At 36.6% G+C, this 17,115-nt stretch overlaps 1 pseudogene; it reads left to right on the top strand.

The window, feature by feature from the left end:
• The first annotated feature begins 1,229 nt into the window (after positions 1-1,229).
• Positions 1,230-12,651, top strand: LOC110201127 (chromodomain Y-like protein 2 pseudogene; annotated as a pseudogene).
• Positions 12,652-17,115: the final 4,464 nt, after the last annotated feature.

Genomic DNA, 17,115 nt, shown 5'->3' with positions numbered 1-17,115 from the left:
TCTCTCCCTCTTGTATATCAATGTACCCAGACAGTGTACATAGCAGATAAAGAAGTAACCTTGAAGACAAGAAGAAGACCTGAATTAAACTCTTGCCTCTGAAAACATACTAGTTATGTGACCCAGGCAAATAACTTGGTATTAACCTATCTGCGCTGAGGAAACTCTCCAACGTTATGAATTTGAGGGAGGTGGGCAGGAGGTAGTCATTATGGAGGGTATTCAGGGAATCAGAAAGTGAGTAGTTATAAATTAATCAATGTTTACTTTTCACTTGTCTTTTTTTTCTAAATTTGGTTTATTTGTGTTTTTAAGGGCATTACCTTCCCTTATTTTTTCATTACGCTATAGTTTTTAAGTCAATTTTTATCATATATCAATTTCACTTTAATTTGGCTACTTGCTAATAACCTGATTATCTAAATCTCATCAATAATATGTCATCACATCATTTCTGAGAATGGGATAACTTTGGAGAAGTTATGTATCTCTAGTCTTTGGATTCTATTATTTAGAGAAGGGGAACATGAGAAAAGAAATATTTGAGAAAGGCACTATGAACTAAGAGGCCAAGTCTTAACGATGTTGTTCTGTGGCGACAAGATAGTAGGCTGAGAAAGGTTACATTCTACCTGTGTCTGACATTTTCTTGCCTCTTCTTTCCTTGTGGGACAAAGTGGTTGTAGGGGGTTGCTGGTGACATGATGCTGAAGGGAAGAACACTGACAATCAGGTTTTCCTATCTGTACAAGATCCAAAGCCCATGGCAAATGTAAGAGACACCTAGTGCCAATGTTCAGAGTCTTCATTTAAATAAGGACTAAGAAAACTCCACTAAACATTTCCTAGAACTCCTGGATTTCTAGTGGCCTATATATTGTCTGGAAATTGCTTGAGTCTAGGAGAAACTTTGAAAGCATAAATGAACAGTCAATGAAGTATTATGTATTATTAATTGCTTTTATTGGTTTTATGTCAAGAGTAAAGAATTATATATAGCAAGGCATATTTTGTCTCTTCTTATGGGGAATGATTCTATTTGTGCCAATGTCACGTGGCCAGGGCTTGATATAAAATCTAGCAAATATCCCCAAGATGCAAAGTTTACACAGATGCCCAGAGAGAGATGAAATTAAGGGATAGAGAGGAACCCTTTCTGTAGGAATTACAGAGAGCTAGAGTATTTCCCTAATACTTCTACTCAATGGTAAAGTGTCATATCAACCAAGATGATCATGGGACTGGCCCAGCACCTGATCATGCCTATTGAATGGTTTAAGGTTAGTGGCTAGCACTGCCCCCTTGTTGTTGAATTGATTTTAATTTAAATTATCCCTTGCCTCATTCATATATATCCTTTCTTTCATTATGGCTCATGTTACTTTGGAAACCATAAGCGTCTATCCATTGACCACCTGTGTTATAACCCCAATATTCAAATTCCTTCACCTCTCATGGTCTATTATTTTTCTATCTATGTCATAGATTATTTTGTAAATCTTTGTGATTGGCATAGCTTTGTATCTTCTGCGATTTTAAAAATCACAGATACTTGAAACATCAAAGTAAAAAATCTGCACATTTTAGTGCCCTTAATGATGGGAAAACACAGAGATGGTGCTTTCTACTGAACTGTATAATAAAAAATTAAAAATACTAGCTCGTGTTAAATTAACATTTTAAGATTTACAAAGATTGCATGAGATGACATAGGTAATTAAGACAATTAGGTTTAGAATTCAGTGTCATATCATTGCTCTACTTTTGCTTACCTCTTTGTTCATTCCTTCTCTGCTTAACTTAGACACCATCAATATGAAGATACTCATTTTCATAGGGTTGGCAGTGGATCACTTTTTTCCTTCATATTATTATTGTTGCTGTCATCACTGCTCTGTCACTAGATTCCATATGACAGTAGTGGGAAACTTTCCTCATCACATTGTTATGTATTATAGTGATGACTTTTATGCTTTGTGCATCATGTGTTCTCATCACTTTCATTTAGTTTTCTGGGCCTATGAATATATGTGACATTCAAAGAAGATCAATAATGATGAGTACACAACAAGAGAAAGACCCAGAGATATGGAAGCAAAGGAACTGGAAAACACGTCAATATTCTCCTAAGGTGGAATAGGTGGGTGAATACCTTGGTTACAGCATTCTAGCACTGCATGGCATTTTACTGTAAAAACAAAATAAGAAATGTACTAATTTAAACAAATCAAATGCCATTGCCAACAACAACAAAAAGATGCATATACCATCTAAATCATTAGGAAATTTCCAGAGCATTTAAATAATATTGTAATGATATATTTTCTTCTCATATTTTGAGATGAATATCAAGCAAAAACAATGTTTTCCTTAAAACATCTTATAATCTTCTTCTTCTTCCTCTTCTTCTTCTTCTTTTCTTCTTCTTCCTCTTCTTCTTTTCCTTCTTTTTCTTCTTCCTCTTCTTCTTCTTCTTCTTCCTCTCCCTCTCTCCCCCTCCTCCCTTTAGCTTTGAAATAGGAATTGTTTAACCAATAGAGATTGTATAAAAAAATGACTTTTTTTTTCTTTGCCATTAAATATGGATGATTAAATGATAAGAACAGATTGAGAAATGATTTGTTACTAGTTATCGTTTGATTAGAGAACTTGTCCAACTCACCAATTCCTTATCTTCATGCCTATTTTCCTTTCCATTTGAGGTTGTCTTGCTTTTTCAAGTGTTTGGAGGAGACTGGCAATTTAAGTCAGCCTTAAGAGAATTTTCCTTGTCCTTCTAGCCATTAAATCAGTAATGCATATACTCCAAACCTGAAATATGAAAATAAAGAAAATTATTAATATAAATAAGACCACTCAATCACTTACAAGTCTCTGAAATAGGCTTGCTGAACTTTTTGATTGCTTTTGTATTTATTTTGTTTTCTCCTAGTTGGAGGTAGGTGAGAATGAGTACTGTAGGTGCTGTGATCCATTAAAAAAAAGGAAAAAGAAAAAAAGAAAAGTCCTTGACCTCAAGTAACTTAGAATCTAAAAAAGACACAATTTAAGTATAAATATAAGAATAATGCAAAATAGCATATGATAAGGTCAAAGTAAAGAGCCAGATAAAGTTGGAGAGAAATGTGAAAAGAGGGAGACACTTTTAGATAAAAAGAATCAGATAAAGGCCTCATGAAGTGAATCTTGATTGTGGGAGCTTAGAAGGCAGAAAAAAAGATTTCAATAAACTGGTTAGGATGTATTCCAAGCATGAGAAATGTAATGATGTATTCAAAGGTTTCCACTTTCTTCATCTTGCTTTTGGGATAATACAGAAAGTCATATTTGGCTTTTAAACTCTTTACTATAAATGTCCTGCCTGTATTTCTGAGCTTACTGTTTATCATTTTCCTTCATGAACTCTAAGATTCCATCAGAACTAATATATTGCGTGGATCATGGTATTTTAGGCTTTGAATTCTAAAGGGCCTTAGAATCATCTGGCACAACCCTTTTGTTTTATAGGTGACACAAATGAGGCATTGAGATGTTAAGTGACAGACTTCCTCTTCCGGAAGCCAAGATGTCAGAGTGAAAAGGTAGTCGCTCTAGCTCTCCCCTATCCACCTCTGAAAAACCAGAAAATATCATCCCAGGAAATAAACCCTGGAACACTTGAACTAGAAGAAAGAAGGAGAACAGCAGTGCAGCAGCCCAGCAAATGGGTCTCCCAGTACCTCAGCAAAAATAAGGGAGGCAGAACTACAAGGGGCCTCAGGCAGATAAGTACCCTGTGGAATTCATCTGAAAGGAGGTGAAGAAAACAACCTAAAGGCTTCCTAAAGCCTCGGCCTTGCTGATTCCAACCCAATACCAGGTGAGCTGTAGGAGCCCTGCAGCCTCCAATTGTGAAGAAATCCTGAAGCCCAGGCTGTAGAGCAGGAAAACACCAACACCTGGACCTCCGAATGCCTCAGTGAAGGTGGGGGGGAACCGGTGGAAACCAGCTCAGAAAACCACCAGGAGCCTGGGCACTCTACTGCAAAGGAACCTCCCGGTGCATTAGCAGAAAGAAGGGAGACAACACTGCAGGGGGCCCCAGGCAGATAAACACCCTGCAGCACCCATCTAAAAGAAGCTGAAGAAAGCTAAAGGAAAGGAAAAGCAGGCAACCTAGAACTGCCTGAAAGTTCCAGCCTTGCTGATTCCAGCCCAACATGAGGTAAGCTGCCAGAAACCTACAGCCTCCAATTGCCAGCATAAGAGGCCCCAGCACACAAAGCCAGTGACCAAGACCTAGGCTCCCAACACAAGAAGCTTGGGTCAGTGCCCTCTGTTCCCCAGCAGGAGAGCTCAATCTCTTTAAAGGCCAGGGAATAAAGAAACACCATGAGTAAAAAGAAACGTACCATAGATTCATATCATGAGAAGAGTGAAGATCTTTCTTGAAGAAATTCTGAAGAGGACAACATTGTCAAAAACCCACATCTGCAACAACAAAAGGGAACATGAACTGGTCAGAAGCCCAAAAAGCCTTCTCAGAAGAGCTCAAGAAGGATTTTAATAGTCAAATGAGAGAGGTAGAAGAGTCCTTCAAAAATACAATTGGCCAATTGGAAAAAAAATACACTGAAGAAAACAAGTCCCTAAAAACACAATTGGCCAATTGAAGAAGGAAGGACAAAAACTAACAGAAGAGTACACTGAAGAAAACAAGTCCCTAAAAACACAATTGGCCAATTGAAGAAGGAAGTACAAAAACTAACAGAAGAAAACAATCTGTTAAAAACTAGAATTGGACAAATGGAAACTAATGTCTCTATGAGAGAGCAAGAATCAGTCAAACAGAAACAAAAAAATGAAAAAAGATGAAAATGTAAAATACCTCATCAGTAAAACAACCACCTGGAAAATCGACTCAGGAGAGACAATTTAAAAATTATTGGACTACCTGAAAATCATGATGAAAAAAAGAGCCTGGACAGTATCTTTCAGGAAATCATAAAGGAAAACTGCCCAAGTCCTAGAACCAGAAGGGAAAATAACCATAGAAAGAATCCACCATCACCACCTGAAAGAGATCCCAAATTGACAATGCCAAGGAATATAATAGCAAAATTCCAAAATTACCAGATGAAAGAGAAGGTGCTGCAAGCCAGAAAGAAAAATTTAAATATCATGGAACCACAGTCAGGATTACACAGGACCTTGCAGCTTCTACATTAAAAGACCGCAGGGCATGGAACATGATATTCTGTAAGGCAAAGGAGCTTGGAATGCAGCCAAGGATCAATTACCCAGCAAAAATGAGCATCATTTTTCAAGGGAGGAGATGGATATTCAATGAAATAGGAGACTTCCAAACTTTCCTGATAAAAAGACCAGAGCTCAACAAAAAATTTGATCTTCAAGTACAGGACTCAAGAAGGACATAAAAAGGTAAATGGGACAGAAAGATACAATATGTTGTTAATAAGGGGGGGGCTGTTTAAACCCCTACAAGGGAATATGACACTTGCAACCCTTGAGAACTGTATTGTTATTACACCTTGTTAAAGGAGTATACATAAAGAGGGTGGATATTAGTTGACTTTGATGTAATGATAAAAAAAAATCTAATCAAGTGGGTTAAATGGATCCAAATAAGTGGATCAATCTGATCTTAGAAAATGTACTGAGAAAGGAGGAGGCAGACAAGGGTAAATTACATTATAGGAAAAGACACAAAATCCTATTACAGCAGAGGTAAAGAAGGGGGGGGAGCATTGTTTGAACCTTACTCTCATCAGATTTAGCTCAAGAAGGGTATAATATAATCAGTTAGGTATAAAAATCTAAGTTGCCCTATAGGAGGGAAAAGGGGAAAGAAAAGGGAGGGAGGAAAGAAAAGGGAGGGGGGGGAAAGAAGGAAGGGAAGAAGCAGTAAGACTAAAGGGGAAGAAAAAGGAAAGGGATAATAAAAGGGGGAAGGCACTGAAGGAGGCGGTGGTCAAAAGCAAAACACTAGTGAAGGGGGGAAAGGAAAAAGGAGAAAAGAGATGTTAAGTGACATGGCCAGTGTCACACAACTAGCATTTTGAGCCAGCACTTTAACCCAAGTCTTCTTGACTTTTTAAGTTGTATGTTTCGTATATGCCACTTGCATATGTGCTTCATCCTCACTGCTGACACCCCCCCCCCAAAGGCTCTTCTTCCATGCCTGTTATTGATTCACTTAATAACTATGACTCATAGGATCCCTAGGTTGGTTCAAAGGTTAACTCAGGTACCACCTCTGTTATTAAGCCTAGCTAGACTTCTCTGATTACTTGTGCCCTTCCTTGGGGATTAAAAAATAGTTTGTGGTGACTTTTTTATGCACTTTGCATTTACTTTTCTATGTGGGTTAACTTTAAACCCTTTGCCCTCTACCATGTTGTTGTTCTTTGGTTTTTTTTTTGTTTGTTTCTTCTCATTTTTGTTAATTAGCAACTTTTTTATCTCTCCCATTAAAAAAGAAAAAATTGTATCTTTTTTACTACAAATAAAATATATATTACAAATAATTGAATATACTTGTAACAGATTTATAATTGTATATATTTGTATACATTTGCAATAAATAGATACAGTCAAGCAAAACAGATTCCTGCTTTGGTCACGTCCAAAAATGTTTGTCTCGTTTTACATCTTAAGCTCATCCTTTTCTGTTAAGAGGTGGGCAGCATGCTTCCTCTAGTACTGAGGTTGGTTAATGCATCTATCTGATTTCTCAAGTCTTTGAAAGATGTTTATCTTTCCAACATTGTTGTCTTTATATAAATTGTTCTCCAGTTTCTTTTCATTTCATCAGCATCATTTTGCACACATCTGCCTTTTCGTTTCTTACGTAGTAATGTATTAATGCATGGGATGTTCATGAGGACTAGCACCTCTTGTGTGAAAGGCTTGCAGAGCCCTTTACAGGGTATTCACCCCCCTTCAGCAGTAATATCCTTGGTCCTTTTCAAAAACAAGGGACAAACGACAACAAAACAACAAAAATTATACAGTAATAACATTCTATTCCATTTGTATTCCACACATTTATAGCTAGTCCTTAATTGATGGTCACATACAGTTTACATTTCTTTTCCACTATTAAAAGAAGTGCTATAAATACTTTTGTACATATTGGTTGATCTTCCTCTTTCTTTTATCTCACTGGAGGTATAGGACTAATAGTGGTGTCACTACGTCAAATGGTATGTACAGTTTACTGATGTTTAGGTAACTTTCTCTTTGCTTTCTGGAATGGCTGGACCAAAGGATCCCAAACTTATTTGGCCTACCTCACCATTAAAAAGAAAAGATTACTCAGCACCCCCTTGCAAATCTACTTTCTTTACCTGTTTCATTTTTTTTTTTGAAATTTGCATCATTTCAAAAATATATAATACATATTTTTAAATGACACATTTTAAATTTAATAATTTATTATAAATTTGTGGGTTTTTCTTGCATCGAAATTTTGATTGCTCAATATTGTATCAGGTAACCATTTAGTATTGTATTGTAAACAAGTCATTACATGCAGATATTCCTGCTCATGAATGCTGGCCTTCCCAGGATTTGCCACAGGACACACTTGCCTGGCAACAATTGCTTCCTCAGACCTGCTGGCAAACTTGACCACTGATCAGTTATGACTCATATTTTGCGTGTTTATTTGGAAAATAACGTAATCACTATGATTTTAACTCTGTTACACAACAGATGAAATATATATGAATGGTTTTTCAAAATTTTCTTATCTTTTCTTCTTTCCTTATGTTTCCACCTCCCCCTTATTCAATGTTATCCACTTTGGGAACTTATGCTGGACCAATTCACAGCTCTGTTAATAGTGCATGAATATTAATAAACGTTATTTTCCTATGGCCAATGAGGAATGACCAAAGATTTTTGATTTGCCCTCCCAATCTAAGGAAGAGCATACTACATTATTTTTCACCATTCTACTCTACCCAAAGGGGAAAAGTGAGAAGAAGAAAGTTTCATAGTTGAATAGCCTCAGTTTCTTCTGTATTTCTGTCATTTTTTCTCAAGGAAAAGTCATGTAAAGCACTTTACTTTCTGGACTTCAGAATCCTCATTCGTGAAATGAAAGGTTGCTCTAGCTGGTACCCGCTAGAATTTAAATTTATGATTCTATTCATTGGCAAATTTCTTCCAGGAATCTCAAAAGCTGTATCCAATGAGTATGATCTGGGAGTGAGGTTGATGGCTCATGAAAATATTTTGTAGCAGAGAGATCAAATTTAAGAAGCTGCAAGAAAACGTGCCAGGATCTGTCTTGCACACCATCATCTGTAGCTTTCCCCAGTACCTGTATGAGTTGTAGATTCTGAGATAATGAAATGTGCTAAGATGTTGTGCTGGAGGACTTGAAGTGAGGTAAGCCCTGAGTTCAAATTCCACTTTGAACACTCATTAGCCATACAGCTCTTGCCAAGTAACTGAGCCTTCTCTGCAGCTCAGTTACCTTAACTGTAAAATGAGAATAACTGTAGTGTTTGCCTCCAAGGGTTGTTGTGAGGATCAAGAAATAATGCATGTAAAATGCTTTGTATACCTTAAAGTGCTTTTTCTAGGTGAACCCTTCTTTGGTAACTCCTATTTACTTTGTACTTAAAAGCAAATCACTTCAAGAGTTTCCTCTTCTATCTTTAAACGTAAGAGGGAATGACAAAATGAAGCTCATGGTTTTGAAAAAATACATTATCTAATTGAGGTACATTTATGTATTTATATAAATTCATCTAAAATAGCTTTTGGAGCTAGGAATATGATGTAAGGTAGCCCTCTTGTCTATTTCTATTCAATTTAAGATAAACATATTAAATATCTACTATGTGTGAAGCAGTCACTGTGCTAGGCACCAAGGATGCAGAGACAAAAATGGAAAGGATCCCTGACTTTAAGGGCCTTAGATTCTATCAAAAGGAAAAATCACATTATGAAGCTAACTAAATGGAAATATATTTACAAGTAATTTCAGAGTGGAAGAAGCCAGGACAACTGGACTCATTAGGAAAGGACTCTCATAGGTTACAGCATACAGGAACCAGAGAGGTAATTCTGCCCAACCACCTCATTTTATAGATAAATGAATTGAGGTTTGGTTAGGCTCAGTGATTTTTGCAAGCCTGTAAAGCTAGTAATTATCAGTGGGGACACTTAAACAAAGGTCATTTTTCTCTAAAGTCAGTCTTTTTTTTGTGTGTGTACTATCCTATCAGCAGTGGCATTGGACCTATGACTTTAAGGAAGAGAGAAATTCAAAGCAGGGAAGTTGGACAGGGACCTCATTCCAGAAATGGAGCCATGTATTAAAAAACACAGAGTCTCTACTCTGAGACATTTTATATAGGATGTGGAAAATATTCAACTATTACCCATTTCCTCATGACTATTGGTTATATAGTATCTACACAGTAATTTTAAAGCCTCTGCAGGATGATTTTCAGGGATTGGGTAGGGAAAAAAACCAAAGGAATTACTGAACTGACTTGTTCTAGCATGCTAGGCTTCCTGTGCAAAAATGACCCTGAACTTTCATGGAGACAATTTAACCATCTACATCTAGAAACTAACATATTTGGATAGGCCTTAAACATCAGAAAATTTTTTAAAAAGTACTCATAAAAGCACACAAAGAAAAATAAATCGGTTTTTTTCTCACACATTATCCAGCTTGATTTTAGGAGAAATGTATGAGGTTATCTAAATGGTTTTAGGCTGGATGCTGCTACTAACTGGTAAAAAGAAGAGTCTTATTAAGTGGCTGTCTTGTTCTGTAAAAGAAAATAGCTATTCCAAGCCAATATCCTCCTGCCGAATTCCTTCTCCTGTCTTCTGAATGAAATAAGGTACTTTGCTTTACTTTTTTAAGCTAAGAGTAAACGATTCCAAACCCTCTATGAACAATTCTGGCCATCACAAATAATCAGATGATATGGCAATAACATAATAAAACATGTCTCTAAGGAAGATAATTTTTTTCAACTAGATTTGGAATTTCCAAATGGGTAAAAAAATGCCTGGGCTCTCAGTTCTACATAGCAGAAAGGGAGTCTATCAAATGTATATCAGCTGTTAGACAGTATTAGCCAAAATAATGTCACTTTGTCTGTCTTTGAAGATGAGCTACTTTTGCAAGTTTACATGCAGTGAAAAGTTAAAAATGAATAACATTTTCTCTCATTAGAGATTTTTTAAAGAAGTTAATGTCACAGAGTTCTGCCACACAGAAAATAAATTATTCTTTCTGGATTCTGTATTATCCTATTTCATTAGTTCACTTCAAATTTGTAGTTGATTTCAACTTTGTCACAATATTCATAATCCCCCTTTCCTATATCTTCTAAAGGAATAGGAATTAATAAAATAACAAAGGTAAAATATAATTTGTTCAATAGATTTTTTTCTTAAATGCTATTTTTAGCAGAAGTTGGGAAAGTACCTTATTTTTATAAAATATATTCATATTCATAAAGATATTCATATTCATAAAGACTAATTAAATATTATGCCATCTTTCAGTAATTCCACTGTTCAACTCTATCAAACATTGTAACACAAACATGTGTATGGGACTTGTTTTAGCAGTGAACTCCAAATAATTGCAATTCTTCATTGAACTTGGCAGTAGTAGACCAAAGAAAATAAGCACTAAAGAATTTCCTATATGTTTAGAGTTGATAAGATTTCAAAACTGTGCAGTGTTTTAAGAGCCACATTTAAGCGGTGGCTATTTTTGCACATAAAATGTGAAGTGAGAAATAGAAGCAATTATTAGAATAAGGTAAGTTTTGCTCCCCCCACCCCATTTTGGAGTTATCATGTTGACCTTATTGGTAAGGGTGTTTCAGGTGCAGTATCTTCTGTCCCCACCTCAATTATGTTATTTTTACTCATTATTTCAAAGATTCAGCTGAAGTCTTATTTATTTCATGAAGGCATCCCAGCATCTAATGCATTAACCATGTGTGATTGGGAAAGCACTAAACATGGATTTGAGAGACCACAGTTATAAGTCTAAGTCTAATGTCATCACTTGATAATTTTATAATCCTGTCACTCACTTTATCTTATCAACTCTTTTTTTTTTTTGGTGAGGCAATTGGGGTTAAGTGAGTGTTATGTGTCTGAGGCTGGATTTGAACGCAGGTCCTCCTGACTCTAGGGCCAGAGATCTGTCCACTGTGCCACATAGCTGCCCCTCAACTCATTTTTTTTATCTTTAAAATGGGGAAAGCACACATTCATACCCTCACATGCACACACCCTCACACTCTGATATCAGAGCAAGGAGGGGGAGGTAACCTACAAAAATAGGGCACAGGGCAGGGATAGCTCCAGGTGTAGTTACCAAGTCACCAGAATAATCCAAGTTCCACAGCACAGAATGGCTTTGGGGACTTTTATGATGTTGAGAAGATCTTAGAAAAAGAGGACAACTAAGAAAGGGAAATGGGAATATCTCATTAGATGGAAAGGTTATGGCAGCAATGAGGACATGTAGAAAACCAAAAGTCATTTACTGCCTTGTGAGAAGTTTATCAATGAGTTTAGTGGACTGCATGTGGCAAGAGAGAAGAGGATTAAATCTGGGAGACAAACCAAGACCTCCAAATTCCTAAGAGAAAGTTAAGGAAGTCCTATGGAGAAACTGTCTCATAGACTCAAGTCAGAGAAAGGCAAAGGGAGCTCCCACACATGGAAGCTGATAAAGAAAAAAAAAAGATTGTATGCCATAAAACACCAGTGAGGGAGGTGGGGCAGGGATGCCAAAACTGTTTCTTACTGAACAGTAACTTGCAAATCATTCCATTATAAAAAGACACACAGCGGGATACTTAATGGAGATGCCAGTCATGAGAAGTCTATGGGAAGCTTTGGGGATGATTTCCATTAGCCCCACTTGGATTTTAATGAATGAGCATGAGGGAGAGCTTGATATGGCCAACGAATGTGAAGTTAGATAGGACTCAGTGGTTGTGAATAGAATCAGGCCATATAGGTATGGTCATGGGCCCACATTGGTTACAAATACATGTGGAGGCCAAGCCACTGAAGCACACATCTGGTCACCGACCAACGTGTATAATGAAACAGAAATTCCTGACTGCATTTCAAAGGACCCCAAAGCCAAATTCCATTTTGAGCAATGGAGATCTACACCTGCATGGCCCTGTGAAAAGAAAACTTGAAAGGGGCAAAGTTTATGTCTGTGATAAGAGGCTCAGGTATAGCATCTGTCAAAATAGAGCAACTGTTGCTTTCAAGACATTGTGCTGTAGGGGCAGCTAAGTGGCGCAGTGGATAGAGCACTATCCCTGAAGTCAGGAGGACCTGAGTTCAAATCTGGCCTCAGACCAAACACTTGACACTTACTAGCTGTGTGACTCTGGGCAAGTCACTTAACCCCAATTGCCTTGAAAAAAAAAAGACATTGTGCTGTGGAAAGAAGGATTCACACACATTCTGTAGTCTAGACAGACTTCTGACAATAATGCCCTGACACCAGACATTACGAAGAAAGTATAGAAAGCATTGGAAGTGTTCTGTATTGGCTTAGATTCTTATCATTTACTTGGCACCAACAGAAGAAAAAAGAGGACCGGGATTGCAGAAGCCATAAAGTGACCCACACTAACCAGGGGCTCAGGGAGCACCTGAACATTACATTCAGGTGATAAGTTTAAGGGAATACAAAGTAATACATTGCCATAGCAGGAGTCTTGGTAGCTGTTTTTTTTTTTTTTTTCTGTAGAAATCTCAGTCCATTCCCAGACTAAGGATGCTCATTTATGTATCTATTCCTGTCCCTCTGCTCATCCCCTTAAAATTCTTCTTTTCAGATGAAAAAATAAAATAAAATGGGGAAAATAGTGCTTGCAGTACATATTTTAAGGTTGTTGTGAAGAAAGTCCTTTATAAACCATAACATATTATGGAATTTTTTAAAGATTTCTTTTACTTATTTTTGTCTGTACAGTATTTTGGCTTTCCTGGCACCTAGAAGCTGTTTAAAAGTCTAGAAAAAAGCGTACTGCTCTGAGGGAAGGTAGATAGTTAGTAGCTACTTTGTGGGAGAATGAGGGAAAAAAAATCCCACAGCAGAAGGTGTGGCTGGATTGATGAGCTCAGGGGTCTGTTGCTCCTAAGAGTTAAGAGGACACATGGGCATTGTGTGATCTGAACTTTGTGTCTTTCTCAGTGCCTAGAATGGTGCTCTGCACACATTAGATATCTATGCTTACACTTTAGATTTGGAAAGGACCTTAAAGATCATCTAATTTAGTTTCTTCATTTTAAAGATGAGGAAAAACAGAACTTGTTCAAGTCACACAATTAATAGGTATTGGAGGCAAGATGCATGTCCTCTGATCATCTGTATATCCTATGTCTATATATCTCTTTCCACTAGACTATGCCAGAATCAAATTTTTTAACTTTATTTTGATAATTTAAGGATTCATCTATATGACTCTAAGGCTGTCTATCAATAAACATTAAAGTGTCTACTAACTGCTAGGTACTGTGCTAAGTACCTGGGCTATAAAGAAAGGCTAAAGATAATCCCTGCTCTCAAAGAGCTAATGGATGAGACAACATACAAAACAACAACAACAACAACAAAACTATGTGCACATGAATTTTATACAACAGATATTGTCAGGGGGTGGGGATCAACATTATCATTAAAAAGAATCAAGAAAGGCTTCCAATAGAAAGCTGGACTTAGGAATTGAAGGTAACTAGAGACAAAAAGAAGGGGAAACTATCTAAAACAGTCTACCCCACTGTTCTCAGTCAGCTCTAATGATTAGCGTATATAACAAAACTTCTTGGAGACACAGTGATCCAATAATCAATGAGGATAATTAAGAACCACTCTAAATTACCCATATGGACAAATTTTGAATTACTGTTTCTCCTGTCTTGCTGATCTTGGCTGAGAACTTTGGGATAGAAGATGATTAGATTTCTAGAATAAGGTTCATATTCAGATACAACAGAGTGCCTATTGGCTATACTTAAGTATATCCCTTTATTCCAAATGAATTCTAACTCCTTCAAAGTTTAGCCTTATCTAACTTGCCCAAGATTGATGCATTTCAGAGGCCCTAGTTCTCTTTGTCTCTGTCAGCATAAAGCTACACATTCCCTAACATGTGCAGGCTGGTTGCCTGGGTCGCATTTTCCTCAAACCATGCCCAAGCAGACACCTGGTATCCTAGTAAGGTGGAATAAATATATCTTATCTTGTCTGAGTCTCCTCTAAATTAGTTCACATACCCATCAATAAATATTTTAATTATGTTACCTTAGTGTGAGACCTCATTCACATTCCTTCAAATAGCAAATCAAACTAATATCTTCATTTGCTTGTTTATTTGCTAGGGTAGGCAGGCAGTCTTCCATGTATATGATGCTCCCTTTCCTTTCCACTGCCTGGTTGAGTCAATGTTTTCCATCCAAGTACAGCTCAGGTGGCACTTCCCACAGGAATCCATTTCTAATCCCCTATTTCATGAGTTATTTTTAGCAATAAAATTATACTTTAGTTGTGTTTTCTATATTTTATCTGTTTAACTAATTATATTTTCTTGAGTAAAATATGAGCTCCTTAATTATCAGAAACTTTCATTTTTTATTTTAATATATATACTCAATGCTGAGCAACATGCCTGACCCATAGAATAGTATTGTCAATAAATGTTCATTAAATCAAATTGAATCAACATAAACAATGCATAACAGAACAAAAGAAGATAGAAATAAAGATTCAAAATTCAGGATTTAAATGTACTGTAGCAGCAAGATAGAAGATTATTTAAATATGAGTATCATCAAAGATAGCATATCATGAAAGCAAATTTTGTTCACTTCTTATTTGCTCATGTGCTCACTCAACCCTGTCTAGGCAATGCCTCCTTTTCATGTCTCTTTGCTTTTACCCATATATTTCCGGAGAACAAATTTCTGTACCTGTTGAAAACAAGAGTTAAGCCCCCTTACTTGTGCATTAATATAGCCTAGTGATGAGTCACTTTCAGTACAAGCATAATCTACTTGTTCTCTGGCAAAAACAAAGGTTCGTGCTCAGACCTCTTTAAGAAAGTTCACTCTGACACATGGTTTCTAAGGGAAATGAGTGCATAATTTATTTAGAACATTATGAAATAAAATCCCCCAATTCTGTTGTACTTGAGATTTAATATTTTGATGAAACTCATAATTTTAATAATATGACTTGTAATTTTTTTCCTATGAAAATAAGCTTCTAAAACTCTAGCCAGAGCCTATGACCCTAAATTATTGTAATTGCATCACCAGTTTGCAATATGATTGACACAATATCAGATAGCCTAAAGCCAAAAGACATTCATGTTACATTTTAGTGCAAATACAATGAGACAAGGAAGTAGGAGGATGAGAGGAGAATGGACTCATAAAAGGCATCCTTAATTGTTTGAGGTTTTGCCTAGAAGTACTATTCTCATAACTTTGTTAGAAATCTTCAAGCTTTTTTAAAAGCAGAGAAACAGCTCTCTCTTGGCCCATCCCCCCAAGAAAGGAAATCTTGTAATAACTAAATGGGCCTTCAGTAATGGGTTTTATATTTTACTATTACTCTGTTGTAGTAAACAGCATTGTTAGAATAATCACTTGACAAAACTGATATGAAATAGTAGCATCTTGTTGAATATTAGCAAATTTCTTAAAAAAGAAAAAAAAGAAAAAAAATTTGTCCACAAACACATACAAAAGTTTACCTGTAAGGGAAAAAAAAAAGATCTGTTCCACATCTTGCTCCAATTATACTGCTTTAACATTAATGTAGATTATTAACATATAACCTCAAATGGGGTGATCCAATTTCTCTTCAGCTTTCCATCTGTAGTCCATTCTCATGAGGGTATGGAACTCATTTGCACAGGAAGGAGACACATTGTAGAGAAGACTGCTTGGCGTTCCAGGGACAGCTGGAAGTTGCTGCATTTGGCTCTCAGTTCTTCAAAAGTTCCCTAAGCACTACTCCCCTGGCACCATCCTGGGGCATGTTTTCTGGTGCTCTGTGTAAAACGCTTCAGTGATTTGGGGAAATGGAGAAATAGAATAGCTCTGAAATCCTAGGGGACATTTCTCAATCTACTTTATATATGATATGCAAAATTTACAGGTTAGGTTTTTAACTATTTGTAGAAATCCTTGATTCCTTCTGCTCTACTTGTACATAAGAGTTTATTAAGTCTGTATATAGACAAAGTCAATTTTTACGAAACTATTTGTATGTGGATGTCCTTGTAATTATCTATGGGAAATTCTAAATAGACCAGGATTATAGATCGAGCTATACCAGGCCTTAGAGATTCAATAGAGGGTCCAATCCTCCAACATTTTAGGTGAGATTCAGAGGTTTAATAACATGCTCAAGATTATGCAAGTGTTAAATGTCAGAAGTTAGATATGAACCTAGGTTCCCAGATTACAGAGTTAATGATCTTTGCACTATATCTCACTACCTCCTCTACAAAACAGATCATGTATTGGAGGATAAAATTACAATCTTGTATTTTTTAGTCATTCAGTCATGTCTGATTCTTTGTGACCCTGGGGACTATACTGTCCACTGGATTTTCTTGACAAAGATATTGGAATAGTTTGCCGTTTCCTTCTCATGTAGGCAAACAGAGGTTAAGTGCCTAAGACTAAACTTAGGAAAGTCTGTGTGAGTGTGTGTAGGACTTTCTAGATTACAGGTGGTTGGAAATACCCTAGAAGGTTAGCTCTGGCTGAAGTGACATTGAGTGGGTTTTATCAGGAGTAAGGGAGAAGGGTAAGGAAAGGGAATAGGGGAAAGCCATACCTTTTGTGACAGGAAAATCACAAATGGGACATAGCATATTACAGTGGAAAGAGCAATACTCTGGAGTTAGCAGACATGATTTCAAATCCCACCTCTAATATGTCATACATGTGAGATATTAGGCAATTTAAACCTCCCTGGGCCTTAACTTCTCATCTGTAAAATGAGTACGAGAAGTTGGAATTGGTTGGTTTTGGGGTCCCTTCTAGCTGTAGAGTTTTGAATCTATGATT

This window comes from Phascolarctos cinereus, unplaced genomic scaffold (genome assembly GCF_003287225.1).
Source record: "Phascolarctos cinereus isolate Bilbo 61053 unplaced genomic scaffold, phaCin_HiC Scaffold_9;HRSCAF=440, whole genome shotgun sequence".
In the NCBI taxonomy this organism is placed as follows: domain Eukaryota; kingdom Metazoa; phylum Chordata; class Mammalia; order Diprotodontia; family Phascolarctidae; genus Phascolarctos; species Phascolarctos cinereus.
This window is presented reverse-complemented; position numbering and strand designations above follow the sequence as displayed.